General features: G+C 51.6%; 1 long non-coding RNA gene across 5 annotated transcripts in view; it reads right to left on the reverse strand.

The window, feature by feature from the left end:
- Positions 1-4,851: 4,851 nt before the first annotated feature.
- LOC138418157 (uncharacterized) overlaps positions 4,852-16,195 on the reverse strand; it is a 33,085-nt gene continuing 21,741 nt past the window's right edge. For 4 of the 5 annotated variants that reach the window (XR_011248423.1, XR_011248421.1, XR_011248420.1 and 1 more), the window contains exon 4: positions 4,852-5,766. This is a non-coding gene — a long non-coding RNA (uncharacterized lncRNA). The remainder of the gene's footprint in view (positions 5,767-16,195) is intronic. The other variant, XR_011248424.1, reaches the window with a different exon arrangement.

The raw sequence follows: 16,195 nt of genomic DNA on the forward strand, positions 1-16,195 counted from the left end.
TCAGGGCCTTTGCACCTGCTGTCCCCTCAGCCTGGAACATTCTTCCTCCCAGATGTCCGTACGACTCCTTCTCTCCCCTCCTTCACGACCTAGCCCAAATGTCACTCCTTATAGGGGCCTCTCAATTCACTGCAAAACATTTTTTTCTAATTACTTAGAACTTTTAAAGCGGTCTCCTTAATGGTGTTTGGGTAAAAGAGGAAATAAAAACTGCAATTACAGACAATTTAGAAAAAGAGGATGAGAGCATTACATTTCACACCTCATGATGAAAGCAAAGCTGTACTCCTGGAAAAACATTTACATCCATGAATGCGGAAGTCTAATCCAGTGATTAGAATGAATTACTCTAGTGTCTGGGCTTCCCTGGGGGCTCAGGGGTAAAGAATTTGCCTGCCAACGCAGGAGACATGGGTTTTATCCCTGAGTCAGGAAGGTCCCCTGGAGAAGAAAATGACAACCCTCTCCAGTAGTCGGGGGAAATCCCATGGACACAGGATCCTGGCGGGCTACAGTCCAAGGAATCACAAAGAGTGGGATCATGACTTAGCGACCAAACAGTAAATAGGGGCCTCTGGATTTTTAAAAAAAAAAACAAACACTTTAGGACTTCCCTGGTGGTCCAGTGGTTGCCAATGGAGACACAGGTTCAGTCCTTGGTCTGGAAAGTTTCCTCATGCCAAGGGGTGGCTAAGCCCATGAGCCACAACTGGAGAAAGCTCTGGAGCAGCAGTGAAGACCCAATGCAGCCAAAAATAAATAAATAAATTTGAAAAATAAATATAGCGGGAGAATGGATGCCTGTATATGTACAGCTGAGTCCCTTTCCTGTACACCTGAAACTATTGCAACATTGTTAATTGACTATGCTCCAATATGAAATAAGAAGCTTAAAGAATTAAATAAATTAATTTTTTTTTAAATTTAAACCAGGGGACAACAGAGGATGAGATGGTTGGCTGGCATCACTGACTCGATGGACATGAGTTTGAGCAAGCTCCGGGAGTCGGTGATGGACAGGGAGGCAGGGTGTGCTGCTGTCCCTGGGGTCGCAGAGAGTCGCACACAGGACTGAGCGACTGGGTAACCGCGCTGAACTGAAACCACTCTCCACCTCTCCCTCCCCCCACCCAGTCCCTTGACGACTTCTTTTTTTTTTTTTTTTGGTTCTTCATTTATTTATGGCTGCACTGGGTCTTTGCTGCTGTGCACCGGCTCTCTCTAGCTGCAGTAAGCCAGGGCTACGTTCGTTGCGGTGCACAGGCTTCTCATCGCGGTGGCTTCTCTTGCTGCGGAGCTCAGGCTCTAGGCGGGAAGGCTTCAGTAGCTGCAGCGCGCAGGCTCAGTAGTCGTAGCGCACCCCACGGGCTTAGATGCTCAGCGGCTCCCAGGATCTTCCCAGAGCAGGGATGCAGCCCGGGTCCCCTCCATTGGCAGGTGGATGCCTGTCAGCCTGGGGAATCCTTGCCGGCTTCATTTTTCTCCTCAGCAGATACTTGACACTCTCTATATTTTCCTTGCCCTATTGATAGTCTGTCTGGAGAACTAGACTCTGATCCCCAGGGGCCAGACCTTATTGGTTCACCACCAGAGCAAGGCCCGAAATACCTGTCAGGGAAGTGTGTGGATTGCATGCCTCTATTTTGAACCTGTAAGACATTCACAAGTTTCAAAATCCAAAAGACAGGAAATGGAAGTGAGAAGCAACCTACCCACCACAGCAACCTATCGACCTGGCCTGACCCTTCCCAGTGCTGTTCCCCCGTCCCAGGGTCTTGTCCAGAGATAGTCTCTGCAAGGATGAGAAAACGTGTACATGTGTTTCTTCCCCCTCCTTTCTTTCCACAAATGGCACACACTCTTATCCTGCTTTGCAGTGTCCTCCTAGCAAGACATCTAGGAGATCACACCACATCAGTTTCCGATTGCTTCCTCATTCTTTTTTTGTTTCTCTTTAAGCAACTGCATGCATGGTGACCAAGGGGGAAAGAGTTTTTTTCGCAATCACAGTTTTCCAGGAGCAGCTGAGAGCTCAGCACCATCTCACAGACCCCCTGGCCTCACATTGTGGTTCTGCAGTCAAGATCTCCCACACGCTTCTGGTGGGCATGCAAACCAGAGTGGCCACTTTGGAACACAGTTTGCCAATCTCCCCAGAGGTTAAATATACACTTCTCATATGACCCAGCCCTTTCATTCCTGGGTGTTTACCCAAGAGAAATGAAAACCTCTGCGCGCACCCGCGCACACACACACACACACACACACAACCTGTATGTGCTTGTCTCTAGCAGCTCTCTTCTGAATCACTAGCAGTTGGAAAACAGCCCAGATGTTTCTTCAGCTGGGAGATGGAAAAGCAAAACTGTGGTTCCTCCCCACGTGGCCAGAAAAATGCAACACACTTCGGATTCGACAACCTGAATGAACGGCAGATGCGTTCAGCTGAGTGAAAGAAACAAGACTCGGGAGGCTCTATTATTCCATTTAGAAGACATTCTGAAAAAGGCCGCTCGGTAGTGACAGAGAGAGCTGTGGGTTGTGGGGGCGGAGTGGGGGAAGGGTGTAGCCACAGAGGGCCAGCAGGAGGGGATTTTGGGGGTAATGGAAACCATCTGCATTTTGATTCTGGGTGACTGCCGCATGCGTGGCACAGACTTATAGAGCAGCACAGAGAAAAGAGTAAATTTTACTGTATGCAAATATTTTCATGAGTTTTACTAAAAGGGTGCCTAATGTAGGAGTCCATGTATATGACATGCTGGAATAGCAAAACTATAGGAATAAAAAAACAAACCAGTGGGTGCCCAGGCTGGGGGATGAGGGGAGGGGTCGACTGCAAAGGGGCACAGGGCTAGTTTTGGGATGATGGAACTTGATGGTATCTGGATTGCGATTTGATGAAATGACTATAAACTTTTATCAAAAGTCATACTTTGTACATACTTAAAATGAGCGCCTTCTATTGTATCGTACTGCAGGATAAATTACATTTCAATAAAATTGGGTTTGGAGGGGTTTTAAATATAATTTAATCTCAAGTGGTAGGGGTGGCTTAGTCACTAAGTCACGCCCAACTCTTGCAACCCCATGGACTGTCGCCCGCCAGGCTCCTCTGTCCGTGGGATTTCCCAGACAGGAATACTGGAGTGGGTTGCCATTTCCTCCTCCAGGGGATCTTCCTGACCCAGGGATTGAACCCGTACCTCCTGCATTGCAGGCAATTCTTTACCGTTGAGCCACCAGGGGAGCCCCAATAAAGTCGGTCTTAAATATCCTATCTCAGGACTTCCTTGATGGTTGGGTGGCTAAGACTCCATGCTCCCAGTGCAGGGGGACCTGGGTTCAATCTCTGGTCAGGGAACTAGATCCCACATGCCACAGTTAAGAGTTCGCATGCCACTAGTAAAGATCCAGCATCTGCAACGAAGATCGAAGATCCCATGTGCGGCAACTAAGACCCAGCATGGCCAAATAAGTAAATATTTTTTTTAATTAAAAAATAAATGTTTATTAAAAAAAAATCTTATCTCTCCTTGCCCTTCCCTGACTGTGTGACCTTAGGCAAAGCCCCTAACGTCTCTGTGCCTCCAGCGAAGGAGGAAAGATTTGGGGAGGAGGTGGGTGCTGAGGTCTTGGGTCTCATCATGGGTACCTAGGTACACCAGTACCCACAAGAGACATTTACAAACAAAGCAGAGGGGCTTTATGAGGCTTTAGGATGGCACCCCACTCCAGTACTCTTGCCTGGCAAATCCCATGGATGGAGGAGCCTGGAAGGCTGCAGTCCATGGCGTCGCACAGAGTTGGACAGGACTGAGTGACTTTACTTTCACTTTTCACTTTCATGCATTGGAGAAGGAAATAGCAACCCACTCCAGTGTTCTTGCCTGGAGAATCCCAGGGACAGGGGAGCCTGGTGGACTGCCGTCTGTGGGGTTGCACAGAGTCGGACACGACTGAAGCGACTTAGCAGCAGCAGCAGCAGGATGAAACTAGGGTCAGACAGCTGAGCTGCTGACAAGGGCTCCCGTGTCTTGGAAGGACAGGTCCTGAACTGAGCCCTGTCAGGCCCTTCCTGAGTCCCTCTGAACCACCAGGCACTCCTTGTTGACCTAGAAAAGTGAGGAGAAGCATCTGTGGGCCCCAGAGGGATGGCGTCAGGGATGCACAATTCAGAGCATTGTAAGAGAGCCTTTTTCAGCAGTCAGATGGAACTGCCAGATCAGGTCCCTGCCGTCTCAGCTGTTTGGGGCAGAGTTTGGGTATGTACAGCCCCCGGCCTGCTCTCACCGGCTCACACGTAGGGGAGAATGAGATATATCAGCAATATCCCAGAAGAGCTGGGGGCTCAGGCTGGGGAATCCCGAAGGGGCACGACCCACCCTAAGGAGAGAAATCAGGGAGGGCTTTCTGGAGGACAGGCTGCCAGAGCTGAGCCCTAATATGCTGACTGAACACCTACTGAGCACCCTGGTTTGGACTCGGTGGAAGAGCCTATTTTTGAGGCTGAAGTGAAAGGGGAGTGTGTGGGCAGAAGGGTTGGGGCAGAGGCTGATGCTAAAAGCAGGGGTGTGGGTGGGGGCAGAACAGTGGGAGATAAGACAGGAGTGAGGTGGTACCTGGTTCAAGGCCACCCTGGCAGGAGCCTGGACTTTCTCCCTCTCATGCCCGGGTAGGAGCAGCTGTCTCAAGATCCCTCCATGTGTGCAGGGAGACTGAGGTGGGAAGAAGCTGGGAGGGGTCAGGGGAAGTGATGGGAATGAGGTGACTGTCGGAGTCACACGGAGAAGCAGGTACACGTGTTACCGAAGGGTGCTCACTGCTCAAAAGCCAACAAACAGGCCAGACTGGTGGAAAGGAGAGTTTGCTTTATTTCAGATGCCGGCAGCTGATGGGGGTGGGGGCGGACATCTGTCCAAAGGCTGACGACCCCCCACTCCTGGCAACCAGGGTGGCAAGAGTTTTCATAGACAGAAGTGGCCGGGGAGGGGGGCTACTTGCAGAAACAGTAGTCAGCTCTGACAGTCATCTTCAAATTGGTCATCAGTGATCTGACCAGCATCATCTTGATTGTTCTAGGGACACTTCATCTTCAGTTCCAGGGTCCTTTGTTCTCATTTCTTTGAGGCCAGTTCTCAGAATCGTGGCAGCTCGTGTCCTGGGTACCGTCTAGTTTTCACGTAGTCAACTTCTTCACCCTGGTGCTTTGGTATCTGTAAGACAGCTCACAGGATATGTCTCAGAATATTTAGCTATAGCCCTTGAGAAAGAAGTAAAGACCCTTGACTCTGCTTAATGACCACATTATTATTTGGTCTCCTTTGACTGTTTTCCTTTGTTTCTTCATTTCTTGTATCTCTGATTAAACTTATTCTTTGACTAAAGTTTTCCACAGACAGAAGGCAGGCAGAGGACACGGGGTGGGAAAGGAAGGACCATGAGGTCCTGCTCCATTTCACAGGTAGAGTGAGAAGGCAGAGTTCTTGCCTCTTAGGTCCCACCCAAGACCCTTCCAAGAGCTAGGAGGTCTCTGCTAATGCAGCTTTGTTGTTTTTAAAGCATTAACACAATGATGCTTTAAAGCTGCATTGCCAAAGATGCATTTTTTTTCTCATTCTTTAGTTCCTCAGACTCTCCGATCTGATCATTCTTCATTTCTTAAATTCTGTTAGTCTTGGCTTCTAAAGTTCCACAGTGGCAAATATCTTTGATCCTTAGAGGCTCAGATTCGTTCATTCAGTAAACATTTATTGAGCCTCTGTCCTGTGTGAGTGCCAAGAACACAGAAAAGGAAAAAATAGATGAAATGATGCAAAGAGCTGACTCATTAGAAAAAACCCTGATGCTGGGAAAGACTGAAGGCAGGAGAAGGGGACAACAGAGGATGAGATGGTTGGATGACATCACCGACTCAATGGACATGGCGTTTGAGCAAATTTTGGGAGATGGTGAGGGACAAGGAAGCATGATGTGCTGCAGTCCATGGGGTCGCAGAGAGTTGGACACAACTGAGCGACTGAACAACAAGATGAAATTCCTGCCCTAGGGGAAACCACATTTATTGAGGGCTAAGGTACCAGGATCAATTCTAGGTGTCCACATGTAACTCCTTTAATCCTGCCTCCAACCTTATGAGTTAGAGACTTGAGTAATCCCCATTACCAAATTCAACGTTCAAAAAACAAAGATTACGGCATCCGGTTCCATCACTTCATGGCAAATAGATGGGGAAACAGTGGAAACAGTGATAGACTTTATTTTGGGGGGGCTCCAAAATCACTGCAGATGGTGAGTGCAGCTATGAAATTAAAAGACGCTTGCTCCTTGGAAGAAAAGTTACGATCAACATAGACAGCATATTAAAAAGCAGAGACATTACTTTGCCAACAAAGGTCGGTCTAGTCAAAGCTATGGTTTTTCCAGTGGTCATGTATGGATGTGAGAGTTGGACTGTGAAGAAAGCTGAGAGCAGAAGAATTGATGCTTTTGAACTGTGGTGTTGGAGAAGGCTCTTGAGAGTCCCTTGGACTGCAAGGAGATCAAACCAGCCAATCCTAAGGGAAATCAGTCCTGAATATCCATTGGAAGGACTGATGCTGAAGCTGAAACTCCAATACTTTGGCCACCTGATGCAAAGAACTGACTCCTTGGAAAAGACCCTGGTGCCGGGAAAGATTGAAGGGAGGAGAAGGGGCCGACAGAGGATGAGATGGTTGGATGGCATCACCGACTCAATGGACATGAGTTTGAGTAAGCTCTGGGAGTTGGTGATGGACACAGAAGCCTGGCGTGCTGCAGCCCATGGGGTCGCAAAGAGCCAGACACGACCGAGCAACTCAATTGAACTGACAAATGAGGAAACAGAGGCACAGGATTCTGGAATGCCTTGCTCCTAAAAAGTCTCAGTCAGTTCAGTCACTCAGTCATGTCTGGGACTCAAGAATTCTTTGCTCCTAAGATTCTAAGGTCCCACAGTTGTTGGTATCGTTGTTTAACGAAGTCTAGTCGATTTCTGAGGTGTGTTCATTTCTGCCGTACAGCAGAATGACTTATTTATGCATATATATTTTCTTTTTCATATTCTTTTCCATTATGGTTTACCTACGTTTCTAGAGTTTTTTTGTCCTAACGAGTCTGTTGTCCTTCCATTCAAGTGAACAGTGGACTCAATCTCACTGCGGAGTGAGACACTGCAAATTAGAACCACCATGAGATGCACACATGTACACACACATACACACACACCAGGATGACTCGTATTTTCAAAGTCTGACCAGATTCAGTGCTGACAAGGTTGTGGGGGAAGGAGAACCCACAGCAGACACTCAGATGGGAGTGAAAATTGGAGCAACGGTCTGGCAGTATCTCCCACATCTGGACATCTGCACACCCTGTGTTCCAACAATGCCATTCTTGGGTTATGGGGAGAAATGTGTGTGCTCATGGGCTCTAGGAGATGTACACAGCATTGTCAAAAGAAGGCAGAACCTGGAGACCACTCACATGCCCATCAGCAGGCAAATGGTTTTATAAATTTCCATGCAAGAGAGTGATCCACAGTCATGGAAATGAAAATCCAACAGATGTAAGAATATGCATGAACCTCACAGACATACCTCACAGAGAGCTTCCTAGGTGGCTCAGCGGTAAAGAATCCACCTGCTGGGCTTCCCTTGTGGCTCAGCTGGTAAAGAATCCGCCTGCAATGCGGGAGACCTGGATTCGATCCCTGGGTTGGGGAGGTCCCCTAGAGAAGGGAAAGGCTACCCACTCCAGTATTCTGGCCTGGAGAATTCCATGGACTGTATAGACCATGGGGTTAAAAAAAAAAAAAAAAGAATCCATCTGCTAATGCAGGAGATGCAGGAGACACGGGTTTGATCTCTTGGTGGGGAAGATCCCCTGGAGAAGGAAATGGCAACTTACTCCAGAATTCTTGCCTGGGGAATTCCAGGGACAGGGGAGCCTGGTGGGCTACCATCCATGGGATCACAAAGAGTTGGACCCAAATGAGCACACAACACACACACAGACATAAGACTGAGTGCAAGAGGCCAGATCCAAGAGACTGCACTCGAAGATTCTCGTTATCAAAACTTCAAAGGACTTGCCTGACAGCTCAGTGGTTAAGACTCTGAGCTTCCATGGCAGGGGGCATGGGTTTGAACCCTGAGCAGGGAACTAAGATCCCACATGCCTAGTGGTGTAGCCAAAAAAAAAAAAGAAAAAATTCAAAACTGGGTGGGGAAATAAATCAAGAGTTTGAAATTAATATATGCATACTACAATATATAAAAATAACCAACAAGGACCTACTGTATAGCGCAGGAAACTATACTCAACATTTTATAAAGATCTACAAGGGAAAAGAATCTGTAAAAGAATGAATACACATATATATGTGTATACCTGAATCACTCTGCCTGCACACCTGAAATTAACACAGCATTGTAAATCAACTGTTGTGTGTGTTCAGGTTGTCGGACTCTTTGCAACCCCATGGGCTATAGCCCACCAGTCTCCTCTGTCCGTGGCAAGAGTTCTGGAGGCGGTTGCCACTTTCTACTCAAGGGGATCTTCCGGACCCAAGGATGGAACCCACATCTCTTGCATCTCCTGTCTTGGCAGGTGGATTCTTTACCACTAGCATCACCAAAAAAATAATAATAATAAATTAAATAACAAAAAAAGAAATACATTGTCATTAAAAAAGTTGTCATTTTTAAATTGACCTCCCATTCGAAGCCTTCACTAAATTACTATTTATGGTGGCTTTTCATAGATATGGAATGTCCCGTGTCACATGCCTTATGTGAATAAAGACAGTGTCAGTCCTTCAGGATAAATAAACAAAAGTATAAATTAATCAATTAAAAACTGCAGTGGTCAGGTGTGTATTCATCGGTAGTAAACGTAAAATAACAGCACCAAAGAATGGGATACCTTGAGAAAAGAGAGAGTTCGATTGGGAAGAAGCCTTAGAGGAACTGGCAGAACCATTTCTGAACCTAACTGTCCCTTTGAAAAGAGTTGGCAAAATGGAGCATCATCTGTCATGCGATTCTCTACATTATATTAATATTTCATAATTTTAAGATTTATATTCTTTTTCATCCCATGATTCCACAATCTCTCCGTTTCTCCTATGACTCGGTTCTCCAAGGGGGCAAGATTTCTGAGTCAGGTGGGAGGAGGGGCGGGGGCGGGGGGGAGGGGGGGGCGCGGCAGGAGACGGCTGTGGGAAGCCACAAGAAGAGAATCTGGGATCTGAAACACAAGATACCATTTGACTTTCCCAGCAGCGAGCGAGGGTTCTGGGACTGTGTGACCACAGGAGGCCCGAAGGGACAAGTTCAGAGGTGGGTACGGCCGCAAGCCAACCCCACCCCCACCTCCCGCGGAGCCTGGCAGTAAGAGGTCCCGGGCACCCCGCTTCTCAACAGCCAGCCCAGAGCCAGGGGTCCAGGAGCGCAACCTTTCGAGGACGCCTGGCGCCACCCCCAGGCTTTCTGATGTGGAAACAGCCTGCCAGGGCTGCGCAGCTGAGAGGCTGCGGTGCAGCCGGCGACCTGATTCCTCCGGGCAGGGTAGCCGGGACACGCCCTCCGGGTCCTCACTCTCGTGGGATAGTGCGGCAGGGCAGGGGTGGCCCCGACTGGGACTGGCGAATGGAGCCAGGGAAGGTGAGTCCAGCGTGGCCCCCGCTCAAATGAGGAAGGGAGGGCCAGGCCTGACCTGCTTTCCCAGGAGCCTGGGGGACTTTCGCATCTGTCTTTCTAAGCCCCGGTGGCTGCTGGGGAGGTTGTGGCCTCCAGCTGGGGAGGCACCGACTTCCAGGGAAAAGGCCAGCTTTTCAGGGAAGGTGCTGTCCCTTCGTCTGAGGTGGCCTCTGTGCTCTGCCCTGGGGAAACCGGCTCGAGAAGGGGTGGGTGGCTCCCAGTTCATTGCGGGGAGGGTCACCGCATCTGGGGAAGGGTCTAGACTGATGGGGGAGGCAGACACCCCGTTTCCTCCTGGGGAATTTATAGCTTGTACTTCTATCCTGGAGGAGGGCGTGACAATCCACTCCAGTATTCTTGCCTAGACAATCCCATGGACAAGGAGCCAGGCGGGCTACAATCCATAGCATCGCACAGAGTCGGACATGACTGAGGGGACAGCACCCACGCACTTCAAAACTGGGGACAAGATTCAGTCTCATTAAGTGTTCCCAGTAAGATGGCTGGTTTAAGCGACACCACTCAATGAGCTAAGTCTGATGGAGGAGGGCAGGACCCCGAGGACCACTAGACCAGGCTCAGAGGGCAAAGCGCTTGGCAGCGGCCACAGGGTTGGAAACTGGCAGAGTGGAAGGTAGACCCAGATTCAATTCGTCTCACTCCTTACAGGTGAGGATGACGTCGGCAACCGTGCCAGAGGCCCTAGGAAAATTCGCTGGATCCACTCAGCCATCATATTATCACTACCATGATGACTCAGAGGGGGATACTGACACCGAGAGAGATCAGATGCCACTCTGCCACAGGCAGAGCTGATACTCACACTCAGGTCATCTTAACTGCAAAACCCATTGTCGCTACGGGGTTCCCCAGAAAGCAGATACTTAGAGTTGCTGTTGTTCAGTTGCTAAGTTGTCTCCAACTCTGCAACACCATGGACTGCAGCACACCAGGCTTCCCTGTCCTTCACCATCTCCCGGAGTCTGCTCAAACCCACGTTCATAGAGTCAGTGATGTCATCCAACCATCTCATCCTCTGTCATCCCCTTCTCCTCCTGCCTTCAATCTTTCCCAGCATCAGGATCTTTTCAAATGAGTCAGTTCTTCGCATCAGGTGGCCTAGAGTTAGGAGGGCAAAAGGTTTATGGAGAGCAGCATGTGGGGGAAGCGGGAGTAGGTAGGGGACCAGCAGGCCAGGATAGCCCCAGGGGCAGCTCTGGAAGCAGACTGCCCATGAGGAATCCCACAGTGGACAGAAAATGGCCAGACCTCTGAGCCCATCTGGCTCTGCCAATGGCCAGAATCCCCAGCTGGCAAGCTGAGGCAGACCCTGAAGGAGCCAACTGCCAGCCATCTACACGCCAGGCAGCTGGGCCACAAGTCCTTTCTTCAAAAGGCATCCAAGCAGCGTGCCTCTGTGGCAGCCCTCCCATACCCTATATTAATAATAGCAATCATCTGAAAATAACAGCTTCCATTTACTGAGAACCTACTCCACGCCAGCCTGCGCCAACATGTGTTAAAGCCTTTGACCCTCGCTGCAATCCTGTGAGACGTGCACTGGTTTCACCCCGTGTTATAGATGAGGAAACTGAGGTTCAGAGAGGGTGAGTCACTTGCCCAGGGTCACACAGCTGCTAAGTGGCAGAGCTGGGGTTTGAAGACCCTCAGTTAAAGCATGAGCCTCATTTTCAGATGAGGACACTGAGGCCCTACAGCACACCTCCTGTTAGTCCACCATCACCCCGCTGGGGTGGCTCTGCCTTACACCTGACGTTCCCAGAACCCCACTCCCACCCCCATCCCCCCAGGGCAGATGCTGATATCCACAAACCCCTCCCACTGCATCTCCCCTGTCTGATCAAAGCAGTGAATTGGGGGGCAGGGGGAGGCTGTCCAGTCTTCAAACTCGCTTGGGGAGAATGTTGCAATCTTCTGACTCAGCAGCGGCATGCGTGCAGACCCAGCAGGAGGGAGAAAGGGGAAGATTAAGTCTTGGCCCAAGCCCCAAAATGGGCTATGCAGCCTGGTGCCAAGGATTCCAGCAGTTGCCAAGGCCCCAGGGTGGGGAGGAAGCAGGAGGTGCAGGCCGGCCTCCAGGAAGCTGGCCTGCATTCACCCCTGGGGGTGGGGTGGAGCCCGGGAGCTGTCTGCTGACCCAGGAGGGACTCGAAGCTCAAAACTGTGTGACTGGGAGGCTATGTGACCTTGGGCAAGTCCCTTCCCATCCCAGCTCAGCATCTCTGTTTCCCTCTTGTCTGCAAAATTCGCTTGCTCTTCCCAAGCCTCTCTTAAATCTAACTCAGCCCTGCTGCAAGGCAATCTTCTCTCCATCTGCTCCACCCTCCCTGGCCTGCAGAAGAGCACCCAAGCAAGAACGCAGACTCAGGCATGTGACCTTGCCTCTCCTGTGCCCTAGTTTCCCCATCTAAATGATTCCTTCCCAGGAAGTGGCTAGGATGAGAGCTGAGAGGGGAGTCTGACGGTCTCTGGGACTAATGAGCATCCCTTGCAGGTCCGTGGTGCAGCAATCAAGATGCTGGGGCCACAGAGACTTGATTTAAAATTGTGCTTCCGCCACCCATCTCTCATCATGTTCCCCTAGACAGTGACTTCACTGCTTTGTGTCCCCTCCTTTCCTTTTGAAATGGAGATTTACACTGAATTTTCCTTACTGGGTGTTAAGAGAATGAAGTTAGCCTGTTCCTAAGTAGGAGCTCGGGCAGAGCAAATGGGCCTATCTAGTCTCATCTCTGGGTGGAAAGCATGACAAGAAAGGCCTGCCCTGGGGGCTTCCCTGGTGGTCCAGTGGCTAAGACTCCAAGACTCGGAACTCCCAATGCCAGGGACCCAGGGTTCGATCCCTGGCCGGGGATCGAGATCCCGCATGCCACAACTGAGCCATCACATGCTGCAACTATAAACAAAAGAGCCCGCATGACACAGTGACAATCAAAGATCCCACGAACCACACACTAAGACCCGGTGCAGTCAAATTAAGTAATTAATTTAAAAATACAAATAATCAAAGGCCTGGCCGGGTGGTGAAGGCACACAACGTGAAGTGTGGATACCCTTCATTCATTCAGTCAGCCATTCACTCTGCACACCTGGTGTCGATCTGCCCAGAAATCGTGGGAGGCAGAAGCTGTCATCATTCCCAACCATAAAGTCACAAGGAAGGCCCAGAGAGGGAAAGCCTCCTATCCAAGGTCACACAGCTAACACGCAGCAGAACAAGGGCTCAAACCCAGCATGTTGAATCAATGAAATTGGTCCTGCCATTGAAAATATGGGTTAATGGATTAATAAGAATTGGTATTATTCCTATGCCAGGTTATAACAGGAAGAATGGTTATAATGGGAAGAATAATAATAGCAGCTACATTGTATCAAGCACTTTCTATAGCTCAGGACCTACAGAATGGAAGCATGTTTTCTTGATTTAGTCTGTTTTATAAATGAGGAACGGAGAAGGCAATGGCACCCCACTCCAGTACTCTTGCCTGGCAAATCCCATGGGCGGAGGAGCCTGGTGGGCTACAGTCCATGGGGTCACTAAGAGTCGGACACGACTAAGTGACTTCACTTTCACTTTTCACTTTCATGCATTGGAGAAGGAAATGGCAACCCACTCCAGTGTTCTTGCCTGGAGAATCCCAGGGACGGGGGAGCATAGTGGGCTGGCATCTGTGGGGTCACACAGAGTCGGACACGACTGAAGCAACCTAGCAGCATAAATGAGGAAACTAAGCCTCCATAAGGTTCAGTAACTGCTGCAGGTCACAAAGCTCATGAAAGCTGGAGACAGGACTTCTCAGTCAGAAGCAAAGAGGACAAAGGCCAGGAATTACGCCAATAGGAACTTAGGGTCTGACCAGCCCAATCTTCTCCTTTTAGGAGAAATGGAGGCCTCCAAGGGCAAGAAAGCTGGCCCAGAATCACAGCCTTCTAGCTGTGGGACTTCACTTCCCTTTTGGGACCGTGAGCAGGTATAATCGTGGCCCTTCCTTCCCCAGAGAGGTTTGAAGAAGGACAAGAGGAGAAGAAGCAGTAGGAGGCAGTGTGACCAGGTACAAAGGTTGGCCTGCGTGGGGAAAGTGGTTAGACACCATGCAGAACTTCCCAGCCTCATCTGGGAAGTTTCTGGGACTCATCCAGGGGCCGCCCCTGCGGGTGGGGGGAGCCCTCCAGAGCTCATGGCCCAGAGAGGGGAGACCCTAGTCCTCCCCGACAAGGGTTCAGGGAGCAAGGGGGGAAAGGAGGGGGGAGCCATCCTGGTTCCGCATCCTCCATTCCCGACACAAGAGGGAGGCGGCTGTGGGAGCTGGGACTTTCCTGAGCAGCAGAAGATTCTGGGAAATTAGAGACAGCTGCGGGGCGGGGCTGACTCCAGGCCTCCCCTCTCTTCCCTCCCCTCAGTCCCTGCTGGTTCCCCAAGCATGCCTCCCTCTGCCCCAAGGAGGCCCCCCTCCAACTGATCCCCCCTCCCTCAGACCATGGCCACCACCCCGAGACCCTCAGATCTTCTCCCTCAGAATTTGCCGCCACGCTCACAGCCTCTTCAGATCTCATCTTCCCTCAAGCCCTTCTTCCCCCACCCTCCACTTTCTCCTCCTCTCTCAGAGTCACTGGCCTCATTTAGTTCTTCTCTCTCTCCCTCAGACCCTCAACTCCCCCCTCAGACCCTCAACTCCCCCCTCAGACCCTCACTTCCCCCCTCAGATCACCTACTTCCCTCTTGGACCTGTCTTCCTCCTTCATATCCTCCTCCCTCAGACTCTTTCATCCCTCCTCTACCCTCAGATTCAGAGCCAGCAGCATCCTCTCTTTCGGCCCCTCTAAGCCCCCTCTAGGCCGAAAGCAGACACCCCCTCCGCAGTCCCGTCTGGGCCCAGAGTCATTGCCCCACCTGCAGCAAGGGAGCCAGGGCATGGGAGGACCTTGGGCATCCTTCCAACCCTACCTCCTGGGGTCATCACCTTGACAAGCCTCGCTTCTCCCAGGCTCAGCTGCTCTCTGTACAGCAGGGCAGTGCTCTACACCCCATCCCTCCCCTGTGTTGGAGAGTCACCAGAGGTGAGGGCTGAGTGGGTGGGAACGCCAGACTTCCCAGCCTAATTCCCTCACCCCTTCCCCTGTAGCCCCCACAACTCTGGGGGCAAGGGTTGATCTCAGCCTCATTTTCCAGAAGAACAAACTGAGGCTCAAGAGAAACGACCTAAGGTTCGCTGTCAGCAAGGGGTTGGAAGTGGGACTTGAACCCAGATCTTGCCCCCAGACGCTCTCCCTTTACAGGGCACCGAGGGGGAGACCCAGAGAGGCAGAAAGGAGAGAAGCAGGGAAGAGAGTGAGGCTTCTGTCTGCCCACAGCTGCTCCTGACATCACTGGGGTGGAGTTCCAGTCTTGGGCGAAGTCCCTTCCTGAGAACCGGGGGCCTTACACCCATTTTCAGGGTCCCAGGATGGGGAGACTGAGATGCAGACAGAGATGGAGAGACAAGGCGACAAGGCGGGACTGGAGGCAGAGGGACGGAGACCAGGGAAGGAGATCCAGAGACCGGGGGAGACACACAAAACCAGGAAGACCCTGCGTGCCGCCTGGACAGACCCGGGGTGCAGCACGCATCCCCTCGCCCCTTTAGGTCCCCCAAGTCTTCCGCTCCACCTCCCGTAAGTCAGTGACCGGGACTCAACCCCAGCGACAGCCCCGCCTCCAGGGAAATCCGGGAAAGCCCCGAGCGGCTGGGCCCCTCCCCGGGGCGGGGAGAAGGGCGGCAAGGGCGGGGTCATGGGAGAGGCCCGCCTCCGTCCTTCCCTCCCCCTGGCCCCGCCGCCCCCAGCTCCAGCCTGCCTCTGAGTCATGCCCCCAACCAGCCTGGCCTGTTCCCCACCCACCAACCCCGCCCAGGATGGGAGGGGGACGCGGGGGCAGAAGGGAAGCCCGCCAGCCCCCTGTCTTCTGGACCCGGCCTTTGGCCGCTGTGACTCTGATCCTGTGACCCTACGGCTCTTGCTGTCTCCCCGTCTCCCTCTTACCTGGCCTCTCACGACCTCTGGACCCCTTTCGCCACATCTGTTTCTCTGTGTATCGAGGATTTCGGGGGCACCCACCCTGTGCCCGGAGGCTTAGGCTGGGTCATGGGACCCCGAGGGGAGAGACACATTCACGGTTTCTCTGTGCTCTCCCCACCGAACATTCCCCCCCTTCACGCCCCCAGCGAAGTTCACACCCCAAACTGAGCAGGCACATGGAGGAGGCAGAGACGGGGGCAGGGCAGGCAGAGGGATCGTGCCCGGGCGCCCGCCGAGGGTAGTCCCTGCCCTGGGTGCGTCTTCTCGCTCCCACAAAGGAGGAAACGACTCAGAGAAGGGAAGTGCCTGGTCAAGGTCACCCAGCGAGGAAGTGGGAGTCTGGAATCGAACCCACGTCCTGGCGACCCCAAGGGCCTCTGGGAACTGCCTCCCTGGGG

This window comes from Ovis canadensis, chromosome 14, assembly GCF_042477335.2.
Source record: "Ovis canadensis isolate MfBH-ARS-UI-01 breed Bighorn chromosome 14, ARS-UI_OviCan_v2, whole genome shotgun sequence".
NCBI lineage: Eukaryota > Metazoa > Chordata > Mammalia > Artiodactyla > Bovidae > Ovis > Ovis canadensis.